This window comes from Arvicola amphibius, chromosome 15, assembly GCF_903992535.2.
Source record: "Arvicola amphibius chromosome 15, mArvAmp1.2, whole genome shotgun sequence".
NCBI lineage: Eukaryota > Metazoa > Chordata > Mammalia > Rodentia > Cricetidae > Arvicola > Arvicola amphibius.
Genome location: NC_052061.1, coordinates 2,738,191 through 2,765,605, shown reverse-complemented (window position 1 = coordinate 2,765,605; position 27,415 = coordinate 2,738,191).

Below are 27,415 nucleotides of genomic sequence, written 5' to 3'. Positions count from 1 at the left end.
GGATAAAGGCTACAACTACATAAGAAGAGCAAAGCCATTGATCAAGAGGGTAAGATGTATCTGGAGGGAGACAGAAGCAGGGCAAGAAATTGTGATTAGGGATGGAGCTCACTTGTTAGAGTACTGTCACCCGTTGTGGGATATTTGATCACACTGTGTGAAAATATATGTTGTTGTTTTACCTTGCCTGCTTAGGCACCTTCTGATTAATTTCATAAAGAGCTGAATGTCAATAGCTAGACAGGAGAGGATAAGTGGGATTTCTGAGGAAAGAGGGGAACTCTGGGATGAAGAAAGGTGGAATTTGCCAGCAAGACATGGGGATGTCAGAAGTACGGAATGGAGGAGTGGTAAGAAGCCACCTGGCAGAATGTAGGTTAATATAAATGAGTTAACTTAAGTAGCAGGAACTAGTTGGGAACAAGCTTAAGCTAAAGACAAGTTTTCATAATGAAAACAAAGTCTCTGTGTCATTGGGGGCTGGATTCCAAAGAAAGACTGGCTACAGAATACTAGCTTAGTGTGCAGGAGGCCCTAGGTTTTATCACCTGTACTATATTAAACCATCATGGTGGTAGATGCCTCTAATTAAAGCACTTGAAAGACAGAGGCAGAAGTATCAAAAGTTAATGTCATTCTCAGCGTTAGAGTCCCACTTGGGCTTCATGAGCCCCTGTCTTGAAAGCATACTAAATAAATACATAGAACAAATAAAATAGAAAAGAATCTTTAAAGTAGAGACAGAAGACAGATGATATTAAAAAGGGGTTTTGGATGGAGAGCAGATGTCACCAGAGACTGGACATTCCTTAATGAATATTCTTTCATGCACCTTCAAATACCTACAGGAGTTCAGAATGAACTGCGTGTAAGTACAAATCAAATTACAAATTTTAGGAAGTGGTGATTATTCATTATGTGCAAATGAGTATACAAGAATCTCTTTATGACCACTATATGAATAGTGCTCTGTAAAGAGGATCAGGAGCTGCTCATTATTTAATTCATAATAAAGTTTTAGTGAAAGTTCATGTAAGAACACAAAGTATTTGCCATTCTTTGTAGGAAGTTGATAGTATAGTATCTAAAATTGATGGGATGGAAAATGGCAACATAAATACACCTTTAAACTACAGAGACATCTATCAGAATAGAAAATTAACAGAATTTGTATTAGGGGTGTTAAGTGGAATGGATGCTTTGTATATGAAGCCACACATAGTTAAACACATGAAATCTTTCAGGATTTTACCACAAATTAAGCAAATCCTCTCCCAGAAGATCACCTGGGCATCCTACATTATAGTCAATTATAGAGATATCTACCTTGAAATAGCATTGGATTCCACAAGCTAAGGAATTAATCCCTAAAAGGTTGTTCCTCATTTTACATAACAATCACAAACACATATTATGACTTGTGTCTCTTAAGACATAACCCCTTCTAAGGTTCAGTTAATTTGTCAGGATGGCTCGTATAATTCAGGGACACACACTTACATTGTTTATATAGGACATTATGAAGAGAGCTGATAAACAGATGGAAGAAATATATGCCCGGGTAAGGAATGAGAGTGGTTTAGGGCTTCAGTCCCTCTCGGGAAGGCTATACTTCAGGTGTGTGGACATGCTCAGAATCCACAAGTTCTTCAAATGTGTTCTTTTGGATATTTTTGTGGAGACTTTCTTACCTGGGTCTAACTGATTAAATCCTTGCACTGTGTAGTTTTTTTTTTTTTTTTCTGATTAAATCCTTGTGCTGTGTAGTTTTTTCTTCTGAGATAAAACATTCTGTCTTCAAGGGAAGTTTGTTAACACATATTTGTTCCAAGGGGAGGGAGGTGAGACATTCCATCTTGCAGAGAAGCTAGTAAGACTCAGGAAGTAAATAACTCAAAGCTTCAGGAAGTCCCTGAAACTAATTAGATTCACTAGTTTCCTTCCCTAAAGATATATAAGCAGAATAGACTGCTGAGAGACACTCTCAAACAAGCCTAGCTACCTAGCAGAGAGAGCTCAGACAGCAGAACTGCCTGGAAGCTTCTGAGAAACTGAGCCTACTGAGCTGCTTCAGAAACTCTAGTCTTCTGGCTTTGTAAGCTTTCACCCCTTTCTGGTTGGCCTTTTGGATGATGCAGCTGTCTTTGCGTTATCTCTACCACTGTAAGTAGCCCCTCACCTACACTCCTTTAAGTAATACAATAGAACTTATTGGTTCACCAGGTTGTTCCTTGGTGACATCAGAACTTTATTCTGTCATTGGTTCCCTGTCTAAAATGAATAAATGCTGTTCATGTTTCCCAGGAATAGTGTCACACAACACCTTATGCTTGAGTAATCAGCTTTGCTTTTAAGCCTTCTCACTTCCCTGGAGGTTCGAGGAAAGGTTGTAAGTTCCATTATCTTAAACATTGGTTTTTCTAGGTGTGTCTCCATATGTTGAAGCTAACTAGGAACCTACCTTCCCCTCACCCCCACACCAGACATTTTATTGGCATTCACAGAAAACATGCATCCCTTTGGATAGCCCAAATATTTTAGAAGCCATGTTTCAGGAACCAGGGACAGAGACCAAATACGTATTTCTGATTATATCATGGTGTCACAATGTTAATCAGTAACATCAAAAATATTTCACACAATTATTAGGTCATCATACACCAGCACACTTACTTAATAAATTATATATTGCATACCTTTATAGTCATTGCCTGTTACCAGGTTCGTTCTGAAAATAGCCAATTTCTCAATATATACTTCGAATATATGGTTGATATGAGAGCTTTGCCTCTATATTCAGTGACCTTTTATTTAGGCACATGTCCCTAAATATAAAACCTCTCCCTATGCCTCCACCTTCATTGCTTTAACTCCGTTCATTTAACTTGTCAACTTTATGCCTCGCTTCCTTGCTTTTGGATTAATGGATGTTTGCAATTCTTTGCATCAATTTCCTGAAAATGAGCCAATCACGTAAGGTCAGAAAAGCAGGTTTGTCATAACACGCCTCTGGTGAACAAGAACAATGCTGTAGTACAAAAAAGTCTTTCAAAGCAAGAGTCACCCAGAAACACAGGCAAACAGAGCTTGAGTTTTATGGTCCATATCAATATTTTACTGTGGTTACAAATTAACGCAGATGCCAAGATAGTTTATGTTGCCAAATGGCTCTTTTATTTTGCAGCACATGGTGTGTGTTCTATTTAGCAGTGAACACATCTGCTAGAACCGTTTTTTTTCTTTTCTCTCTCCTTGCATTTTTTTCACTGTGTGTGTGTTTGTTTGCAATTCTAGTTCCTCCAAAGATACAAGCTCATACATCAGCCCAATGCAAGTTTTATGACTTATAAACATTGTTAAGCGATGCTATTCTGAACATTTGTGGGCTAGGAAATTACTGCTTGGGGAAAGGTATTTATAGTGGCAAAAGTACTTTTCATTAATCTCAATTCTCCAGGTTTAGAACCTAAACAGAGCAGGACGACTCTGAAGGCAGCTGGGTTTTCGATCCCTTTGGGAGTATGCAAATCTAGTGAGGGCCGCAAGAAACAGGTGTTTTGTGCAATGCCATTCACTGGCTTCCTATTCACTCTTCTTTACTGCACACTGGAATCTTTGGCCAGCTTGGCAGAGGAGTGTGTCAGAGGCAGGGGTGAAGAGATAGAGTCATAGCTCTCCATGCCAATGAAAACTAAGAGGTGTGTTGTTTTCAGGAGCCTCTGCCAGCCCTCCACCTCCGTCCGGTTTCACCTAGCTGTCTTTCCCACTGAGTTGAATCAACCTTTTCTGAAGCAGTGATCAATGAGTGGCGTTGTGTGGAGAGGAACTGAATGATTTAGCACAGTGGGGAGATGGCAGATAGACATCTGACAGCAGGAGGGATGGGACAGACTGACAGTGGCTTTTCTAGCCCCCCCTCCCGAATCCACAGAAGAAAGGTGCATAATGGGAGAAAGGGAGGGATGACAGACCAAGGGACAGGTGTGCTTACCAGGGCACAGTAACCCTGCCTCTTTATCAATTCCGATGTTATTGGTATTTTAGATTTTAGTATATTAGCATAAAGTAACTACAGTTGATCTGAAAGACAGAACTCCTACCCCACGCACACACATACATGTGAAAAAAATCTTTAGACAGGCTATTTCTCCTCCCATCTCTTTCTATTAATCTGGTTATAGATTCGGTGGTTCCTTCTAACCCCCATAATCCACCCCACGTGCAGGAACTTAGCAGCCTTTACTATTTTAACTGACAGACGAGAAACTTAATTTCCTCTTAATTTTGTTCTTTTATTTATGATAGAGAATACAAATAAGAATAAGGCTTTGGCCAAAGATAAAGGCAGAATTTTTCCTGATCAAGGAAGGAAGAAAATATTAAAAACTGTATGGTGTCTAAAACTGTCATTGTCCTAAGCACAGGAGCAGTGGGGATCTTGCAGGCTGATTTAATATTGTGGTTATTGTAGTGGGCTGGGTGTCCGGTTGCTGTAGTAGGAGGGAAGAGACCAGGAAAGAATGAACACACCCTTTAGTTCAAAGAAGGAAAAATACCTTACTGAGTCCCCTGACCAAAGATAATCAGCTGACCTTCCCCTAGAATACCACTACCTGTAATGTGTGTGTTTGTGTGTGTGTGTGTGTGTGTGTGTGTGTGTGTGTGTGTTCATTTGAGAGAAGTATTTTTATTATTAGTTAGTCGGGGCGAGTTTTTTTTGTGTGCAAGTTACACCATGTGAAGGACTATAGTTTAGATGGGATAGTGTACATTTCTGGAAAATTAGTGTGAGTTACCATGCATTTATTAATATACATTTGTGTAATCACTGCCATGCAAAAAGTGCCCATAGAATTCAGGGTAATGCAAATTATGGCAATCCTGGCCAAAAGGTCAGTCACAGGGCATCTAGGTGTGCAGTCACACAATTCTTTGACTGGAATTTGACTGTGCTTGTGGAAAGTCCTTCCTGGGACTTGCTCCATTTTTGATCTTTAATCAAGGGTCTTTTCTCCACATTCCCCGCTGACAGAATAACAAACCCAATCTTAGGAAATTGTTTTGAGATCTGTTCTTTTTGTAACTGCTTCCAGGTGAGCAAGTGCAAAATATTGGCCTTACCTATTGAAAAGTTTACCTGATAAGCCTTTCCGCCGATGCAGCAATACAAATCAGACAAAACAAACTGAATTAGAAAAAGTCCAGATTTACTGGGAAAAAAAGTTCCCGCATGATTTTCCAGACCCCCAGAAAAGGAAGACCGGTAAACCATATGTCTGTTTGCTGGGTGGCAGTTTAAATACCCTGTGGGAGTGGTCTTGAGCATCTCTGGGGGAGAGTCATCATTTGGAGGGCTTTCTGAAATGTGTCAGAGTTTGGAAAGAGATGGGCGAGGGGTCTTGGGGTGAAGCTTCCATCTGAACATCCAAGATGCTTTGGGTACATGGACACCAGGGGCTCAGGGAGAAGGTTCCACCCAAACACCTATTGTTTATGGCTCTGATTTGAGTTCCATGAGGTGCCATGAGAAGAGAACCACAGATTGGAGTGTTTGGGGTAGAACCTCATAGTCTGGGTCAGGGAGCCCAAGGGAAGAGGAGCTTTCACTGGTGGGGTTGAAGTCCTCATTGAAGCATCATCTAGGGAAAACACAGTTGAACCCCAGAAAGCACACACTTGACAAAACAGGCTAAAGCTTTAGGGAAACAAGTATAAGGTGTAAACAGGCCTGGAAGTGGACCCAGTAAGGGAAGCAGACAACACAGTTATGGCATTCTCACCATCCAGGAGTCTTGATCTGCTGCGTTTTGCTGTGAGGGAGGAAGAAGCCAGCATCTTGGAAATTCACAATCTTTGTTACCTAGCCATGGCCTTTCTTCAGATCTGTTGTCAGGGAATCTGTCTATTCTTAGTTCCTTGTCATGGCAGTCTCATAATCTTGGAGAATTAGACTTTAACCATCACACCTCAGCTCTCATAAATATGATGGTATTGAGGCAGCAAACATCCCTACCCCCACAGGCAATACAAGATAACTTATTCAGAGGCAAATATGAGTAGCCATGACCTGGGTACTCAGATTCAGTTAGTCCAGAACAAAAGGCATCAAGCAATGTGTTAGACAAATACTTTGTGGGAACATTAGGTAACTGGGCTACAGCAAAGCCTCATGGGGGTGAGAGAGTAGGAGGATTGTGTGGGTAGAGGTTTCAGATATTAATGACATTTCTTGCTTTGAGGTGGGGAAAGATCTTACTTTGATAAGTTAATACAGTCAAGAGTTTTAACTTAATAGTCAAAAAGATGTGAATTCACAAAGAGAAGTGGGTGACAAATGGCTATTAAGAGGCCTAAAGAGAGCCAAGGGCTTGGTTCTGGACCTGTAGCCTTCCAACTCTTTCCCAACAGGAAGAGCTAATGAGCCAGCCAGTAGGGGCTTTGTTTGTTTGAGTGCACAGTGGGTATATTCTCTTTTTAAAAACCTCTCTTCTTGCATAGATTCTATCTTAATATCCAGAACCGTTCATTTTTATGCTCTACAGAATGGTGCAAACAACTTGCTCCATTTCAAATCTGGGTTACTCTGAGGGTCTTTTTTGTAAAATTATTTTTAATTTCCACCATCTAGCTTTTGATGTTAAAATATGTATGATTATGAAGCCTCGAGTAAGAATTAACTTTAAAGCCATGATAAGCAATTAATTCATTTGGGTTACCAGCCTTCAGTAACACTTCTAACTGTAAGATTTTATTCCTAAAAAGGGCACATTTACAGTAAATGCTACTTCCTTTGGCAAAAACAAATGTGAGACGGAAGATAACTTGTTTTATCTAGTTACATTTAAAAAGCTAAGTATATTAAGATCTTCTTTACAAATCTTACTCAAGCAGCAGCTTGTGTTTCTAATTCTGAGGTCCAGAGAACAATATCATAATCTGCCATGCTAGATTAAGTTTATAAAACAACCCTGATGCAGGGTGCAATGCAATCATCTGCATAGTAAATATGGCATAACATAAAATATCTGCAAAACCTGAGGGTAACGATTAATCATCAGAAGTGACAGCCTAATCCATGGTATCAGAACAGAAGTTGGGCTTCGTGAGTATTAGAATGACTTCAGTGGAGTTTGGCTCCACGTTGTATGAGAACATTTAAAAGAAATGTATTCACGTCAGTAATACTGAATTGGAGGGTTTCTTAGCACATTAGTGTTCTTAAGAAAGGTGAACTCTACCATCTTAGAACACTTTAAAAATGGTCATTTGGCTGGATATAGTGGCTCTGGTAGTTAAAATGAGAATGGTCCTCATAGGTCCTGTTGCCCCTCACTCCAAAACACAGACACAGCCCTGCCATTGGTAGAACTGTTTGGAGAGGATTAGGAGGTGTGGCCTTATTGAATGAGGCGGGTCACTGGGACCAGGCTTTGAGGTTTCAAAAGTCCATGGCATTCTTAGTCAGTTCTGTCTGCTTTGTGCATATAGACTAAGATAAAAGTTCTTCTCAGTTATGGCTTCAGCACCACGCTGGCCTGCCCGATGCCATACTTTCCACCATAGACATCATGGACTCTAACCCTCTGGAACTTGAGCCACAAATTAAACACTTTCTTGATGTCTTGATCACTGTATCCTAACACATTGATAGAACATAGACTAAGATGGTAGGCATGTCTAAAATCCTAGGACTCTGAAAGCAGAGGCAGAAGGATTATGAATTTGAAGTCAGCCTACACTAGATAGTAAGGCTCCATTTCATGCAGTAACTGTGAAAGATATCCACCATCAATTTCCTTGTCAGGTTTTGTTGTTGCTATTTCCTTGTTCTAATGCATAATCCCGAGTGCAGAGGGAGAAAGATGAAATCATGTCTCTATGTAAAGCTATCAGAATAGAGAGATGTATACCCTGGCTTGCTGACTTGTCATTCAGAGTAGAAATTACTTTAGTTCCACCATCTAGATCAGTGTGCTAAGGATGAGGGCTGTTAGTCTGGAGTTAGTAATGGCTTTGCATCAACCTTGAAGTTAGTAATGGCTTTATATCAACCTTGAAGGTGTTCTTCTTTACAGGTTACAATAACTTGCCACTGTGGTATTAGAAAGTTGGACTGATTTGGCTTTGTTTTGTTTTGTTTGTTTTGGCAGCTGCACACCATAGAGCCACCTGCTGGCTTCTACAAAGAAACACATTTCCAGCATTGGAGATCATGAGGATAAAGAAAATCAAAAGGAACAACAACACTATTAAAATGAACCATTTGAAAAGCAAATTTATTATTTGGAGCAGAAAAAGTAGCTTAGCTGGCATAGGCTGCAACCTCAGATCAATTCCCAGAAGCCACATAAAGGTGGAAGAAGCTTACCAACTCTGACCAAGTTGTCTTTTAACCACACAGGTGCCATGACACACATATCTAGACACACAGACACACATCGTATTCTTAATTGAAAATGATTGTCTGACATAATAAATAACACATTCTTCTCAGTTCACTGCTGGCATTTATGATTTACATGGATTTCAGGTTGCCTAAAGCAGGTTGTATCAAAAAGTGATTTTAATCTATTAGTCATCACAAGAAGCATCACTAATGGTGTTATAAAGTGATTTCACATCCACTGTACCTTAAAATTATTACTCACATTTTATAGGTAGAGAAGGCTAGCTGGAGACTTATGCTGGCTAAATTTCAGGGGAGCAGGCACCTCAGTCACAGGTGTAACAAACCTACAGCTTTGAGCAAGAGAGAAGCTGCCCTTTTCATCTTACCTGTTTGTCGTGTACTTCAGTTTTCTTTATACACTGCTAATAACTTGTGTTTCATCGTGCATTTACAAAGCATGCTGACTTTCAATGATTGTGACTTCTTTCAGGGCTCTGTTAAGATTGTCTTGCTAGGTTCAGACACATTAACTAAAGCTTCTGGTGTTAGTTTCAGTGTTATGTAAAGAGTACCTTCATAGAATGGCCCCATTCCGCCTTGACTGTGGAAGAACATTGGACTTCCACAGTTGAGGTGGCCTTATTAGTTTCAGAGCACGCTTTATTTCTGTTTTGATAAAGTGCATGTTGTAATGGGTTTGCTGTGAGTCCCCGGCAGCTTGCTGCGGGGTCCCAAAAGCAGCCAGTCCCAAGCATCTACGGTGCACGAGACCACGTGATGGTAGGTCTTCGAAGATGGCTGGTGCCCTGTGAGCCATGTGGGCAATGGGTGGGAGACACAGAGATAGGCACACCATGCAGAGTGAAGTTGAACATTTATTAGGTTGGTAATGGATGGGAAGGGAAAAAGGGAGAAGAGGGAGAGAGAGAGAGAGAGAGAGAGAGAGAGAGAGAGAGAGAGAGAGAGAGAGAGAGAGAGAGAGAGAAGAGATTAAGGGTGCAAACAGGAAGGGAGTGGGCGTGTCTTGTCTCTTTAAGACACAAAACATTACACATGTGATTGGATTTAACTCACCCTAGTCCCAGGAGAGATCTTGCCTTCTGTGTTTAGACCCAACAACATAGTAACTATTTCACTTTTGTGATTTTTCTACATGCCTTAAATAACCAGCAACTTCATGCCTAATTACACAACTTATCTGTTCTTCTTACTACTTATGTTGTTTTCAATTCAAATAACTAAACAAATAAAGGCTCTGCACAGTCTGGTTTGAAATACACGTGTGAAGCAGTGATCTGGCTCTCTTGTTGACCAGCCTGAAGTCACTAGAGAAGTTTCTTTTCCCACTGAGTCACATTCTCTTCCTCTACAACCATCAGGTCAGTGACAGTCACCAACACATTTCTAGAGTGTGTGTTTAGGAACGTTCTATTTCTCATGTTTTGTTTTTGTTTTTTTTTTTAATGATTGCACTTGTAAAAATATTTTGTCTTTTAAAAATTTTTAATTTTTTCAACTTCTTATGAAGGTACTTTCCACCACACTCTATTTTGGGGTATTTTGCCATTTAACTCTTTTTTTCCTTTCAGCATTTGCTGTCAAGACTGTTAATTCGTAGATCTACACTATCTGGAGTTTGAAACAAACTTGGCCATTCCAGATAGTATGAACTCTCATATTTGAGAGTAGCCAATGTAACTCTGGTCTTCTGTCATATGAAGGGACTAAGAGCTTAGGAGTTCTGTGACTCCCAAATAGGATGAATATATGGAATCCCTATTCTGCACTCAGAACTCTCACATCCTACATATCCTCATCATCAGTACAAACATTTCCTTGTCTACAACTTGCCATTGTTATTTAGAATACATTCAAGTTCTGTCTCTGGCCTCTTAGTCTGTTAATGATTTGGCTTGTTCCTCTCCCACTTTTCTGCCCCATTTGCTCCCTTCAGCTCACTGAAAGGGCTCCTTGAAGTTGTAGCTATTTTATCCCAGTATCCCTACTCGCCCTGTTAAGTTTTGTCATAATCTTTCTTTGCAGCCACTTCATGTGCTTTGCAGAGTTATGCTGGTTTGAAGTTGACTTCTTCGTGCTTATCCGTGAAATGGTTATCTTCCTCTGAGTTTCAAAGGACAGATATCCTTCTCTGTCTCTCTGTGTGTATGTGTGTGTGTTTACATGCGTTTGTGTGTCAGTGTCTTAGTACTTGGACTTTCTTTGATGCTCAGTAGCTGTTATCATTTATAAACATCATGCAGAGAGAGAGGAGTTTGGATATAGAACTTATTTAGTGGGTTATGGAGAGGAAAGGGAAGGGGAGAGGGGGAGGGGAGAAGAGAGAGAAAGGCAGAGAGAGAAAGAGAGAGAGAGAGAGAGAGAGAGAGAGAGAGAGAGAGAGAGAAGAGAGAGGGGGGGGGGGGGAAGAGAGGCAGTAGTTACCTTTTCAGAAGAACACAAAAAGAAAGAGCAGGCTGGAGAGGAGGCAGATTTGCTTGCCTCCATGGAAGGGGAGGGGAGTTGGGAGTTGGCGGGGCTTTTTCCTTAAAGGGACAGGGTCCCCATGTGACAGACCAGGCCAGCAGATTATAACAGTCTCTTCTCTTATAATAAAAGGCAGGGAGTTAAGCCTAACAGGTTGAGAGAACTGGGATGGTCGATTCTCAAGACTGCTTCCTGTTTGTTTGTGGGCATCATCTTGCGGGGGGGGGGGGGAGGTCCTGAGAAAGCTGGGTGCTGAACACATCCTGGGATAGCTGCTCTCTTTACTCCTGTCCATGGTTTGTGGTATGGACCTGTTTGGTGTCTCTTGGACCTAGCAAGGTGTTGGCAGAACAAAGGACAAAATGAAGTTTAGGAAGAAAAAAAAAATTAGGACCAGGGAATTGAGAGGGGTGTATGTGACCTGTTTAAGGTGGATCCCTCATTTCAGCTTTCTGGAACTCACAAAAATTTTTTTGAATAGCTATTTATACATGGATAGAGTTAACTTTTCAATGAAAGCTTTTTCTTCATTTTACAGAAAGGAGATGGAACAAATTAAACAGCACATATTAAAGACCTAGATACTAACCTAACAAGCCCACCAGAAGACAAGCCCTATTGCTCTTTCGTGCTTCATCCATACCTACAGATTCTCATGAAGACGTTCCCATGGAGAAAGACTAACGCGTGGAGCTGGATTTAATGGTGTAAGCCCATACCCTCAGGAACACACACATTAATCCCGAAAAATTGCTGTATTGCCAGACAGGTAAAAAAGAGTAAGTTAAAAGTTGGCCTAGCCAACCATCATAAAGAGTCCCTGTCTTACTATTTTTCAAGAACAAAACAAAACAAAACAAAACAAAAAACTGGGCATGAGGGTGGGGATCAGAGTGTCTAGTGATGTGTGGCTGAGAGGTTGGATGCTAATGTGGCATTAATTAAGTCTCGGGTCAATGTGCAGTACAAGAATAAAAGAAAGAAATGAATAAATAAATAAACAAATAAAATTGAAACACTGAATTCTGCACTGTATACAGCAAGAAGTAAAGAGAGGTGAAAGGGTGACTCTGAAAAGCAGGGCTTTACTGGTTGGTGGAAAAATATCCTGGCTCAGTGGTTCTCAGAAAGTCGGTCTGCAGGCAGGAGTCCCTAAATAGGCTGGACTAGTCTGCCTCACCCCTAGGGGAATGGGAGGATGGTAATTAGCACTTGAAAGCTGAGGTTGGTGCTAAAGTTGATAGCTCCGCAGCAGGGAGCCTTTAATATAAACTGCTGCCTTCATTAGCGATTCGGAAAATAAGCTTCCCTGATCTTTCTCGAGATTGAAAAGGGAAAAATCTGCTTTGGAAATCTACCTTTTTCCTAGTGACAGGGCAAACGAATTCCCTGGACATCTGTCAGAGTGATCGCACATCATGGACTTGGCCTGCATAAAGAAAGGGCTCCCTTATAAAAAATCTTCATAGAAAACAGAGTTCCCATTCATTAAAGCTCACTGCCTGGGGTAGGCCTCGCAACCCTCATTTCAATGCATGGTCTTGTTTATTCCCTGGTTTCTTAAAATCATACCTACAGTCCTCTGTAGAAGACTGGCTGTATTCAGAAGCCAGTTTCTATGACAAATACAGATTATCTATCAATATTTGAGAATATTGTTTCCCAAATAACTAAAATGAGTCTGAAACACTGTACCCTTTAAAAGGTAGAGAAATGATCCCCACTGACTGGCCCTCTCCTCAGGAAAGATTCTGTTTGCAGACTTCCAATGCTTTCCCGGCATCCATTAGCATTAGCACATGTCCATCAGGAAAAGGTTCCTGTGAGAATTTTGAGTCCCTCCATCTCCCATCCTCCTTGTGCTAGCCTGTTTTACCTCACTTGAGAAAACCAACTTGAAGGAAGAAAGATTTACTCTTGCTTCTGATTTCAGACTGGGTGTTCATTTTGTTTGCGTTGCTGTGGGTAGGTGACCTGAGGCAGAACGCTATGCAAAGGAAGGAATGGCGGAACTGGCTATATCTTGGTGGCAGGGAGATAAAGAGAACACAACAGGAAGAGACAGGCATCCTAATATGCATTTTACGGTCACCAACTCTAATAACCTACTTCTTCCAACTGAACCTCACTTCCTAAAGGTCTTGCATTCTCAGCAGCACCATCAGCTGGCAGCCAAGCCTTGTACTTGACCTTCCAGGCATCTCAGGTCATCGCCATTGTGCGGGTCAGAGAACTGTTGCAATAGATTGCTAGGTTCAATACTTTTCTTCTTTAACCTCCCAGAAACACGTTGGCCAAGCTAAATGTCCATTGAACCTGTCAAATGGTATAGGCAGCACGTATTCAAGCCGTGTCACTAGGTCTCAAAACCCAGGTGTGTTTTCTTCGTGCTAACAAATGCCCTGGAATCAGCGTTATCCAAGTGAGGAGAGCTTGTCAAGAAGGACTATTATAAGACTTAGTTAAAAGCTATGACAAAGTAATATGCAAAATAGCGGTGATGGGCAAAACCCAAAGCCACTCCACATAAGAGCATCGCTCCACAAAGCTGATAACGAGCCTGACAGAAAGACAGGGAAGACTTAGACTTGCAGTAGGCTAAGATGGGTTGACCTCAGAGTTTGATTGAAGTGTCTTGCCTGCTCAGAGTCAAAAGTTGCAGCACAAGCATTTACTGTGCAAGTTGCCTGCATGGAGTCAATAATTCTAATGTCTAGAAAGATTTAAACTAAGAACATTAAGACAGCAATGAGCCATGTTTAAGATCTAAGCATATACAGCCTCCTTCATCTTCCAGCTAGCTGTAAAACTGCAGTTTTCTGGAATCTCACAAGAAACACTTAAAAAAAAAAGTAAAATTCATGTCTTCACCCCCTCGTGCAGACCTTGTAGACTGTGGTTTTACCTGATTATAGTACACCTCCAGTTTTACCCTATTATGTTGTTTATCAAAAAAAGAGGGAAAAAATAGTTTCTTAACGATCCTTTGAGGTGTAACTGAGAGCCAAGAAAATCCTGTACATATATTATAGCTGCTACGGAGACACCAAAGAATGACTCAGCCCATGAAGAAGCCCCCACACACTTCCCCACACCTGAGCACGTCTCATTCCTTTTATGAACACCTTTCTACTAACTCCCACGCTGCTCAAATCTCTTCTTAATGAGCTCTTCTTCATGCTGGCTCATGCTGGAATTCTTTTCTGCAATGAAGTCAAGAATATGGCCTCACCAGAGTGGATGTCACTGAAAAACCTGCTCCAACTTTTGCAGGCATCAGCCTTGTGCTGGGCGTCTCTAGCCCCATGCTCTGCTGCCAATGATATTGAAACCCGTATCTTGTCTACTTGTGAATCCCTGGTGAATAGGAGGTTCTTAAGAAGTCAACAGATGAATGGATGAGTAAGTGGAGAAAAAGATAAGGCTGGATAGAATAGTATTTCAGTCAGTGGCACGAAGTTAAGGTAAAAACAATCCTAATAAGAAACACTCCCTTAAAGATCAAGAACTATGGAGGTTTCTTAGGAAGGATTCGAAATGATGTTAGATCATGGGGGGAAAAACAGGCTGTATTGCTCTTTAGACTTGCACATTCTCCTTGTCCAATCATCCTTACTGTTTGGGTGGAAGTGTCACCCTAGTTCCTGGCATCTGATATCCAGAGAGTCTGGAATGTTCAGGTGGAAGCTCCACCCCAAGCCCCCTCCCCCCTATCTCTCCATACCATGTGGCTTCTTAGAAAGTCCACTAAATGATGACCCCTCCCCCCTCTGGGGTCAAGACCACTGGAGTGCTCAAGACCACTCAGACAGGGCATTTCAACTGCCCCTCAGAAGACAGACCTGTGATTTTCAAGCCCTTCTTTCCCTTCTCCTCTCTGGAGGTGCTGGAAAATCATCCTGGAAAGCTTTGTCCATTAAACCTGGGCTTTTTAAAAATTTGGTTTGATTAGGTCTGATTTGGATTGGTGTGTCTGCAGAGAGGTTTATTGGGGTGCGGAAACTGTTCACTGATAGCTATAATACCACTATAACACTAATATTCCAAACTTCATCTATGAATAAGATCCTGCTGCACTCTGGACAGTTGAACAGACCATCTTTCCCAGGTAGAGGTGGCAAGCTGTATTTATAATTGGCACCCATAAAGATGCATCGGCTAGTTAAAAGATTGCATACCCACGAATTAGAGACAGATCTGACCAGGGTAAATTGCACTGCCTTTGGTTTGAGGCCCGATATACAGTTTACATGCTGTGCTGTCTTAAAAAAAAAGACATTTAAACATTATGAGCCGTGGTTGCTTAATTTGCAAAAGAAAATAAAAAGAATGATCATCGGTAAAGAGTTTTTATTCAGTTCCTGGGCTTTTTTCCGTAGCTTTGCTGCTTAGCTTAAATTAACACAGCACCTGCACCTTCATTTCCTTTGGGGATCCTGTCAAAGTTTTACTCTCTTGGCCCCTGATGTCACTAATCATATTGACCCCAAGTGCTTGCAGTTCTTCTATGAGATGGACTCCCCAACCCTCACCGTAATCCTCTTCCTTTGCTACTGGTTTTGGGCAATAGGATAAACCCAAAAGAATGAACCCAAAGCCTCACACAGTAAGTATCATCTGTAATCGGAATTCCATTCCCAGCCTCTCTTAGGATTTGATTTTAACAGCTAAGAGAAAGCAAATTTTATTCTAGTATATAATTTCTGTGAATTCTACATTGAAGTACCAAAAGGAATGGTTGGGGTTGATGGGGGGGGGGTGAATATGAAGATATATATTATATGTCTCTATAAAATTTTACAAGAAGTTAATAAAATGTATCACAGATTAATTTTTTAAACACTCTTGTGTTTCTGTGTTGTGAAGTTGTTACTGGGTAAGGGCTTGCAGCTAAATTCACACAGAAGCAACGGCAGTCATGTTGGGCTTTTGCAGGCACAAAAAGACATGAGATGCTAGAGAAGGAATCCCGTATCTGCTTCCCAGTTGGAAAAAGTGGAGTGAATGGATAATGAGAAAAGCCATTGAGGAGAGGGAACGAAGTATTTAGTGTCAGGGGGACACAACTGGTGGGGAAAACTGACCTTTTCTTCTCATGTCTATTCTTCTTCCTTCTAGATGGGCATTATTTCATTTTAAAATATTTTAAATTAAAATATAATTCATGACTTCCCCTTTGTAATCCTGTCTCCTTAAGAGACAAGCCACGCCCACTCCCTTCCTGCTTGCAACCTCAGCTTTGTCTCTTCCAGTCCCCAGATTCTGTCTCTCTCCCCACTTCTCCACTTCCTCCTCTTTCTCTCTCTCTCTTCTCTTCTCCTCTTTTCCTCTCTCTCTCTACCCCTTCTCCCCTTTTTCCTTCCCCTCCATAACCCACCTAATAAATGTCTAACTTTACTCTACATGATGTGCCTATCCTCTCTCTTGCCTGCAGTCCTTCCCTTTCCTTCTTCCTAACTCTCCCTTGTCTCCTCACTCATGCCCTTCAGTTTTGCCCTCCCTTTTACTCCCTCTCAAACTGATTCTCTTTTTCCTTGATTATTCTTGTTACACGTATCTGAGATGTACACATACATAAATGCAACATGCTGAGTCCCTTTGTGAAAAGCTTTTTGAAAATTATAAGAGGGCCACTTTAGTTAAGAAATTCATATCCGGATATGCCCAGGCCTCAGTCAATTACAAAAATCAATAATTGCACTCCCAATGAGAAAATCGGAAGTTTGGCTCAGGAATAGGATCTGTACTCAGCAGTGATGTCTTGATGTCATGTTTATTTGTTTGATTAATTGAGGAAGTTAACTGAACTTAACAAGTAGAGAGAGAGAGAAATAGAGAGACAGAGACAGAGAGAACGATTGTCTTGTGTTCCTTTCTTTATTAAGAATCCTCGGCCGGGCGGTGGTGGCGCACGCCTTTAATCCCAGCCCTCGGGAGGCAGAGGCAGGCGGATCTCTGAGTTCGAGGCCAGCCTGGTCTACAAGAGCTAGTTCCAGGACAGGCTCTAGAAACTACAGGGAAACCCTGTAAAAGAATCCTCCTTCCTCCTTCTGCCTGGTCTACAAGAGCTAGCTCCAGGACAGGCTCTAAAGCTGCAGAGAAACCCTGTCTTGAAAAACCAAAAAAAAAAAAAAAAAAAATCCTCCTTCTGCCCATTTCTATTTGAAACAATGACATTCAGATTTATTATACCACATTAAGTTGATCTGTGATGAAACAGAGGCTGCTTTGTTTCACAAGCCATTAACTATGGCGTTTTTATACGTACTGTTATCTTGTTATATTTCATTATCCTCGTGTCTCTCCATGTTCCTATTTAAATGCATGGAGACTAACAAACTCACCACAAAGCAGAAATCAGGCTAAGGAAGGTACAGGGAATGCGCAAAGTTCCCACCCATACCAATTTGTTGTGGAAGTGAAATAAATCAGATGTCATAAAACAAAGGTAGGTTTGAATTCAGATCTCAAACCATGCATTAAAGCTCTTTATAGTGGCCAAAGCCAGGTTGCCAATATTTGAGTTGGCTCGGAAATTCCTGAGAACCAACGAAAAGGAACAAGGCCGGTTAAAAACTGAAATCCCCTATCATACAAAAGATAAACGAGTCACTGAGGAAATCTACCAATGGAGTCATTAGTGGGCTCTAATTCCAGTATAGCCGGCCTCTGCCAGAAAGAAAAACTAAAATTTTGTATTTTTAAAGGTGCACAGCGATAAAGAGATAAAGTTCTTGGTCTTACACCGAAGGGATGATTCTTAGGTTTGTGTTATGAGACTGAGTGAACCAGATTTCCCCTACACCTTCTAAGTGTATCAGTGTGATACAATTTAAGGGTTTGGATCAGTTTTGTTTTCTGTCAGTTAAAGAATTAAAAGGCAGGGGAAAAAAAAAACCTCAAGCGTGTCAGGTAGCAGTGGAGAGAGCTCAGAAACCGCAGGTAGCGGCAGGCAGAGTCAGCAGGTGAAAAAGTAGCTATTGGAGGTGAAGACACACAGAGAAAGAGGACACACATACCTGCTGCAGACACACTGAGAAAAAGACCTTCTGCAAAGCAGATGGGGGTGGGGGTAAAGGTAGGTGGCATGGGACTTAGAAGCCTTTGTTTTAAAGTTAGAGATGGAGACATGGCTCCATAGTTAAAGGAGCAAAGGAGTCAATTGGCAGTATAGCTGCTCACAACTCAATGCAGCTCCACGTCTAGGGGACCCGGCAGCCTCACACAGACATACAGGCAGGGAAACCAACAAGAGTAAATTTAAAATTTTGGGCTGGAGAGATGATTCAGCAGTTGGGAGCCCTGGCTGCTCATCCCAGAGGATCAGATTCCAGTTCCCCACACCTACAGGGCAGCTCACAACTGTCTGTTACTGCAATTTTAAGGGATCTGACACCCTCACATAGACATACATGCAAGCAAAACACCCATGCAGATAAAATAAAAATACATAACTCATTAAAAAAAATGTATAGGAAAATAAAAAACAAACTCCCGGGTGTTTGTCTCCGATCAGAAAGGTAAAGAAGACACTGCCATCTTGGAAGTCCATCCCTTTTATTACCTAGTCATGACCCTGCTTCCTATCTGTCTGTTTATCAGGGAATCTGCCTAACTCCTAGTTTCTCAAATATATATTATGGAGTATGCCTTAAATAATAGTTAAGGTTAATTTACAGAGAGAACATTCAGGCATACTTCCTTAGTCTCAGTACAGAAAGGACTAACTTTTCCTAAGAAGGACTCTTCTGGCATTTAATGAAAGCCCAGGAATTAGCAAAGTCCCATTCAGTCAAGGTGATTCTATCAGAGGGTTTTGTGCTTGTCTGGCTAGATTCAGAGAGAAAATTCACCATATCTGGAGAAATGGATGGATTGCTTATCCTTCAAGCAAGTTAAATCCCTTCTAGTTGATAAAGCCTTGAGTTATCAGGAAATGAAGGAGACTAATAGATTCACCCTTGATGAAAACTGACACCCACATGCAAGTCTGGAAGTGAATTTCCCAGACAAAACTTGCTTGGGTAATGTAAACCAGGCCTAGAAGGTGCCATTTGTATGCAAACAGACTTAAGGACTTAGTGCAATTGCTTTCTGTCGTCTGGATCACAAACAAGATGAGCAGATTTAAAGTGAGAAAGGCTTATCTATAAACCTGGGAGAAAATAGACCTAGGTCACAGGCACAAAAAGAAGGGAAGGACTTAAAGGGGAAACTCAAACACCTGCCCCGCAGCAGCTCTGAAAGACAACACATTTGCTCAGCTACTTTTTATCACTTTGAGTATATCACCTGAATTTAACTCCTTTTGCACAAACAAGTAATTTAAAAAAAGTTCTTCACCGTTGTTTTCTTAGTTGTGTTCCTGTTGCTTGGGACAGTGACTTTTTAAGAGTGGCTTAGAGATTTGTTACCATACATAAGAAAAATACGCACAAAAGCCACCTATACGTTTTATGGGTAAAATTTTTCTTCTCTAGTACATTTTGCTTGTAAGGTTCCCTAACATACACTAGCACACTCAGAACCAAGAGAATGAAGGTATTCTCTCAATTTTTAGTGCAGCATTAACCTGACATTGAAATTTATTCTACCCAGTCGGGGGACATGAAAATGTTACTAGGAATTTTGGAATGTTCTGGTGGAATTGCTACATGTTACAGGGGAAATGATTGTTCCCTCTTGGGATCCTTAATCTCATTAATAAAAGAAATTAAGAACGGACTCAAAAAGAAGCTTAAGGGCAGCTCTATTAGCACTTAAAAGAAAAACTCAAGGTAGGGAAACTGAAAATCTCTGCACCTCCCTAGAGAAGAAAGGCAAAGAAAAGCAAGAACTCTTTAAGTTAGTTAAACCTCAGAGAAGTCAGCCACAGGGTGGAACCGCAACCACGTAGTGGGTAGGGGACCTTTAAAAAAGAGTAAAGATGCCCAAAGTTCCAGACAAAACATACTAAGTGCTCTGGCCAGGACCTAGAAGATGGAGACAGAGGAGAGAAAAGAAAACAAACAAACAAACAAACAAACAAAAAACCAACAAAGGATGATTTATGCCTTTCTGAGTCAGTGCTCATGAAAGTGTGCCAACCTCAGCCGAATTCATGGAAGCTTGTAGGGAAAGTGCTGGGGTGGGATTCTGGGAAGGAAAAGTACACTAACTCACTGGAGGGATAATTGTGGAGAGATAATTATTCCTCCTAGCTCTTAGCCCTGTGGTTGACCTGTTTGACTGGACTATCTTAAGGAAGGGACAACTATATATCTCCACCTAGAGGTAGGCTGTATTCTTTGTTGTAGCAGAAATTAATGTGTTGGAGCATTTTGCTGAAAATTATAAAAATTGTGGCAGTTTCTGATTAAGAAACAGATTACAAAGAAGAGGAAATATAATGGGAAATATATCTTGCTCTTCAAATGTAAAGGAAAATGTTGTTTGTCTGTCTTTCTGCCTGGATGCTGTCAAGTACAATATAACCTATCTAGCACGGATTAAACCACATGGAGTCAGATTGCTGTGGTAACTGTAAAGACCAGGAATTGGAGAGATTCCAGCATCATTGGACTAGGAAGGAAATGGACAACATTAGCATGCTTCTTTCCCACCTTTTTTTAAAGTAAAATTTTGCCTCTGCTCATTGAAATCCCAGCTACCACATGAGGCAAAGATAGTAAATCTACCCATAGCCCTTTCAATGTTTGTATCCAGAGGAGAAAAGGACATGCAAAATCCAAAATCCAAAGATTAAGTCTGACTTTTCTTGTTGGTGGCCTGTGTTCATGGCTGAACCAATAATTCCAGTAGAAGGAACAAATGCCCTCGATGGGCACAGCTTTAGTTATAGAATCCCTTCCTGGATGAAGAAAACTACGAGCAGACATAGGAACATCATGAACTGAGAAAGGCAGAAATGTGAGCCAAGGACCTGGAATGCATTCAAGACCAATCTACTGCAAGCTAGAATAACAATAAGGATGGACTGAAAATGTACTTCACATTACCATTATAATCAGTGCTTTACATGTATAAATCCACTTAGTCTTCACATAGACAAGACAAGGCAGTGGTGAGAGAAGCCAGAGAAGCCAGTGGGATGGTTTTAGGACAGCAGTCTCAAAAGTGAATAGTCTTATGACTTCTTATCTGAAAGTCAGAACTCTTTTTGGTTCTACAGGCAGATCTGTCCTGGCTGGAGGGGGAGATGTCACAAGTGTGTAAGGGCACTCATTTGCGCTATGGTTTATAATTACCTTTCTTCCCCTCTGCATGGCAATTTACATGAACTCAACTGCCTGGATGCTAGACGTGAGGGTGTGAACTCCAGTCTAGACATGTGGGTTGATGGATCAGCTCACCCCCATGCTTTAACCCAATGAAGCTTCTAGGTGGTGGCACTTGTGGCAAACTGTCTTTGGGAACTGTTCTTGTCACTCTGGATCTCTGCTTGTTTGCTTTCTCTTAAGCTGTCTTGTATAACCCACGGTAACTCCTTTTTAAAAGTCATCATTCTTTTATTGTTCATGAAAGTAATCCTTTGAGTAGAGACAACAAAGGATGCAGAAGCCAATGGCCAAGGGTAGTTTTGGCAGCTGTTGATTTGGTTGTCCTGGACCCTAGTCCCTCAAGTTATTGCTCACCTGAAGTGAGAAACCCTTCATTGCAATCCAGGGACTCCCATGTTCTTTCCAGCCTCAGCTTTCCCCTGTATCAGAAAAAAAAAAAAATGTTTCCTCTTTTTTTTTTTTTCAACAAGTAAGGAAACTGACATAAACAGAGGATGAGCAACTTATCAAGTTCATATTACCACAAAAACTAAAGGCCAAAGGTCTAGATATTAGCTATGAAGCACTGCATTCCATCATCTTTGCAGCATCAATAATAGCCCATCACCGTGTATCAGAAGATAGTGCTTCATCCCAATGCTGGGAGGAGGGAGGCTTCTTCATCTTTTTATTCATAGAATTCTGACCTGGTAATGGCCAAGTGTACTGGATGGTTACTATCAGCAGCTTAAGTTTTGGGGCTCTGCAATATGAAAATTAATTTGTTATAACTGTTCATAATAAGTTAAAGGATAGGATAGAAAGATTTGCACAAATCAAGACCCTCGTCTGAGATCGCTGGAGTCTACAAAAAAATAACTCCTCTCACAGCAGACCTTATTGGTGTGCCTAATGAAGTGTGTTGGGGATTCACACTAAAATTTTATACCTTTTATCCATAAGGAAACATTGCATTTTATGATAATATTTATTTGAAAAACATGATTTGTACATTAAGGGCAAAATAAATTATTTTCATGGTATGGAGGTTATCAATAGTGCAATGCACTAACAGAAGCTACCTCTTGTTTTTTTAAATTTAGTGCAGGCAAATGCACAAGGGTATGTGTGCATTTGTGTGTATGTGTGTGTGGTATGTAAGTGTATGTGCATATGTGTGGGGAGATGTCATTGTACATGTGTGGGAACCAGAGTTCAATGTCAACTTTCCCTCTTTTAGAGCTCTTTGACTTACTTTTGAGAAACAGTCAATCTCCCCATCAACCTGGAACTTGCCTTGCCGCTTTGGCAAGACTGGTTGGCCAATGAGCCCCCAAATCTTCTTGTTTCCATTCCTTAAGCACTGGAATTACAGCCAAGAGCTGATCTGTATAACTTTCACGAGGGTGTTGGGAGTCTGAACACTTTATATGCTGAGTCACCACCCCACTGTCGTAAATGCTTTATTTTCAGATCATTTCCTTTATAATTGTTCTTTTGAATTGTAATTCAATCATTATTCACCTCTCAGTGCCTGGTGGTGCACAGTTGTTATCCGAGTATTATGGAAGTTAAAGCATAGGATGTAGAAGTCAAGGCCAGCTTGTGTTGAATAACATACTCAGTAATAGCCTGGCCTAGATACCAAAACAAAACAAAATAAAATCTTGGTGAATTTTTCAAATTGATTTGCATAAAGCTGTATCTATGTAAGAGTAGGTCTGTTCCTATATACATACAGAGAAAGTCTTCATAAGCAGATAAAACAAATTGGATGGGTCATCTTAATGGTGTGTCTGTATTTGACAGGTAAGATTCAATTTTACATGTAAACTTAATTCAGGATAGCTATCATCCTATTATGGGTTGTGCCTCTGTACATGATACCATAACAAGTTTACAGCAGCCAGCATGGCTAATACAGCAAACCTTTCTCAGAGTCTTGGAGTCTGGGTAGTCCATGATCAGGATGCCTGATTCTCTACTCAGGGTTGGATGATGGTTCTGTTTCTCAGTTGGAATCCCTCCTGCTACACCCCTCCCCCTATCTCTTCCTTCCTTTCTCTCTCTCTCTCATATCATCACAGGTTTATAATATTATTCTTTTGTTTTTGTCTTTTACTTTTTTTAGAGACAGGGTTTCTCTGTAGCTTTGGAACTAGCTCTTGTAGACAAGGTTGGCCTTGAACTCTCAGAGATCTGCTTGCCTCTGCCTCCCGAGTGCTGGGATTAAAGGCCTGTGCCACCATCTCCCAGCTATAATAAAGACACTAATATACCATAAAGACCTCACTATTAACTCTGAATTATTTCCCAAAGTTCCCATCCCCAATGCGATCACATTTGGAAAATTTAAAGGGTCCTAAACTTTTGGTAGGCAGGACTATTCTCAAAGAGCAGCTTGTACAGAAGTCATCAGTGGAAGTAAACCTGGTATTTGCTCAGGTATGGTTGCTCCTAAGATATATTGTCTCTTGTATTTGAACCTTTACCAGCATTCATTTGCTCAGTATTAGTATTTAATTTGTAAATGATACTTTCTGTTTGATTTGGTATTATGTACGTTTATAGATGTTATAGTCATGACTTGCTATGAATTGATTTCTTTCTATGTGTTGCACATACTGTACAAGGTTTAAGTGGTTACAGCCCATTCTACTGACTATTCTATAAGTCCGAGACATTTTCATTCTTGGCTTGATTATTAACTTTTCTAGACATATCTGCAATATGGGTATGAGTCTAGGTTATGTGCATTTTTTCCTTTAATTGAGGATTATTTGGTCAAAACATTAGTAGATCTAAATTTTATTAGGAGGCCTTAGATTTCACAAATTTCCAATGTATATGTAGTCACGATGCTCTATTCTATAATGACTGCTAATTTTGGATGATATACTTGATCTTACACCTTTTGTTCCAGGGATCTGTGTAGTGACTTTCTTTTACATTTATTCTTGGAGCTGCTCTGGAACTGCATATAAGAATGAGTAGTGGAGACTTCTACTTTTAAGGAGCCCCAACAACTCCAGCACTTGCCTTTATAGTACTGGCTCACACTGGGGACCGGATTTTTTGTTGTTTGTTTGGTTTGGTTTTCGTTTTTCAAGACAGGGTTTCCTTGTGTAAGATTCTGGGTATCCTGGAATGCTCTTTGTAGACTAAGGTGGCCTTGATTACAGAGATCAACCTACCTTTGCCTCCCAAGTGCTGGAATTAAAAGCATGTGCCACCTCTGGAGCAGAACTAGAGTTTTTAAGGGTGTTAGTCTATAGTTCTACTCTGCACCCTCCAAATCAGTTGTAAGTTAACCCAACATTATATATATATATATATATATATATATGTGTGTGTGTGTGTGTGTGTGTGTGTGTGTGTGTGTGTGTGTATGTATATGTATGTATTGGTATCAAATTGACTTCCTGTAATTCTCTACTCTTGAATATCTTCCTGCATGACAGTCAAATTTTACTTATTAGAAACATGGTGTTTTGTCTGCAATCCCCTACAGTGGAAGAAGAGGCAGAGTCTTTGGAGGCCTAAAAAATCAGTTTCAAAGTTAGTTTGAATTTAATATTAAATGATATTAGGGAAAGAAGAAAAGCTGTCAGAAATCACTGACTCTTAATTTATAGAGAAGATGTAAATTTCCATCATTATCCACATTGGCTTCATTGAAAAGGTATTCCCTTCACATTTATTAAATTTGTACCTTAAAAAACATTTTTTGACTTCCAGTCTCTTAGTCAAAAATGCTTGCCATTACCCCTGAAGCAGTGTGTATTTTATTAATTCACACAAATTTCCCTCTCTTGAAATGGGTTAGTGAAATTACATTGCAGAAATACCTTCATATTCAGTTGAATTTAGAAGAGGAAGTGTATTAAATGGTATTACTTGAATTATTTAATAACACTCCGCCAAATGGATTCAGTCACAAAATAGTAACCTCATCTAAAAATATATATTCCCCCCGGCTTTCAAGCATGTATCCCTCTATTTGACACCCACAGTCACAAATGAATATTGCCTTTGCTTGAACCACTCCCCTCCCCACCCCCTGTGTTCCAGTTTAGCGATTATACATTAGGAAATGAGGAGTCCAGTTCAATTACTATTCTTGTTTTGCAAACTCTCATCCTGAACTTGAGGGTACAAAGAACACATCTCCAGGTGCCCCTGCATCAAGCAAACGTCAGTTGTCACTGTTGGGGCCATTAACTAGACAGGCCCAAAATAAAACTCAGAACAGAGAGGACATGTCATGCGTTCTATAAATTGTGTGTTCTGAGAACCTATTAAAGCTGACAGAGAAGGGGGCCTGTGGTGGGAGAGTCCCTGATTGCATCATGTAGTTTATTCCCTGTTGACTTTGGTTATGCCACACCTTTCCATTTCCCAGAGAAATAAATTAAAAGTCAGAAGTAATTTGCCTGACGGAGGGTGCAGGTGGAATTTCACTCAGTAGCGCGTTTGCACACTGTGAAATCCAATTTAACCCCTTAATGGGGAGATAGCGTATTTTCTTTTGTTGACAGCTTTGTGGCAGCTAAAATAGGGACCTGATTAAATAGAGACAGTGAGAGATTGAGGTCTTGTTCTGACAGCAGGGGGATCAAGGCCTCTAATCTTATCTCCCACACACTGAGATGAACTGAGGACCAAGTCAGGAGAGAATAACCTGGCTGTTTGGTACAACAGGAGGGGAAAATACTAAGAACGCACAAAGGAAGTATGGGCAACCATTCCCGAAAGCTACAAACAAGGCAAATGGAAATAAACAGGTTAAAATTGCATGCTAAGATGGAAAACAGAAGATAAAACTTTCCTAAACTAACCAGAAAGATGAACTTCAGGAAACGGTTTTGAAAAGATGAATGCTTTGTGATGTAAAAATAGTGAGTTTGAGGTGAAGTGAAGATATTATAATTTTACTTGTTCTAATTTTATGATTGTGCATATCTAGTGAAAATAATGTTCTGACATATGTAGTACAATTAATGAATCCTATCCAAACATGCCTGTCTTACAAACTCAATAATACTGTTTTGTGTATTCACCACGTTTTATAGACTGTACTAGCTTAATCTGGAAATTAATTTTTCATCTTTTTACTTGAAGTCACAGGAAGAATAAAGAAACTAAATTTTATGGCCTACTCCTAATATGCATTTTGCAATTTCATTGGCTTGAATGTAGTACTTGAACCAAAGTGTTGAGTCTAAAGCAGATAACCTGTTGTGTGATGTTTTGATTGCATTATGACAATAAAGTTTGTTTTGAATCAAAGGGTGGAGCTACCCACTAACTGACCAAAATTAACCATCAAGGTTTTGGGACTGAGGAAAGTAAGGCGGGACTTAGAGATGATCTCAGCCTTTCTGGAGGAAGGAATGGAAGAGGTAGGAGGCCACGCGTGTCCTTTCCACTGCTTCTCTCATCATTCCGGTTTGTCCCCTGATATCTGACTCCTAATTTTTTATTGATAATAAATACTTAGATAAATGCTTCAATAACTTAACAATTATTTTTTTTTCCTCTCACAAAACACCGAAAATCATATTTAGCAGTCCGACATCCAGGTGCTTGCTTTCTGATTTCTCTGGTGAGACGTACCCTGCAGTACTGTCCCTGCAAGGCACTTCTACCCACTGTGTGCACGCTCTTCTGTTATTTCAGGGATAGAGTTTGAAAGTAAGAATTGAGGTTTCTATCCCTAAGGGTCTTCATAAGACCTGTAGAATGTGAACAAATATTATGTAAAGTATAGATTCAAATAAATGAGGTAGATACGTATGTATATGTAGGAATAGTACCCTGGCCTGTAAGTTTAAGGAAAATTTTGTTAAATGCACTTGAGCATTTCCATCTTATTATCTTTCTTATTTACTCGCTTGCTTACTTAGTGAGTTAGGTAGCTGGTTAGTTGTCAGTTCAGTGATGAGATAGAATCAGGTACCTGGAACACATTGCCAGGTTCTCTTCCGTTGAGTAACATCCCTGCATTTCCACTTTCGGGGGTTTATGAGGTCCTTCAGTGACACAAATGGCAGATCTCTAAGACACGAGGTGGATTAAAGTAGCATTTCCTCAGCTAATTTTATAGCAGAGTCTTGTTTCAATGATTCCTGTTCAGCTTTAGTGGTGGATAAACATTCTTTTTCCTACATGACATCCTTTCTCTTGTGAGAATGTTTGGTCCTACAGTGGCTCTGAGCCTACCATAGGATAGGATCGCCTACCCTTGGAAATCAAGGAGCACGCAGATACATGTGCGTGAGGG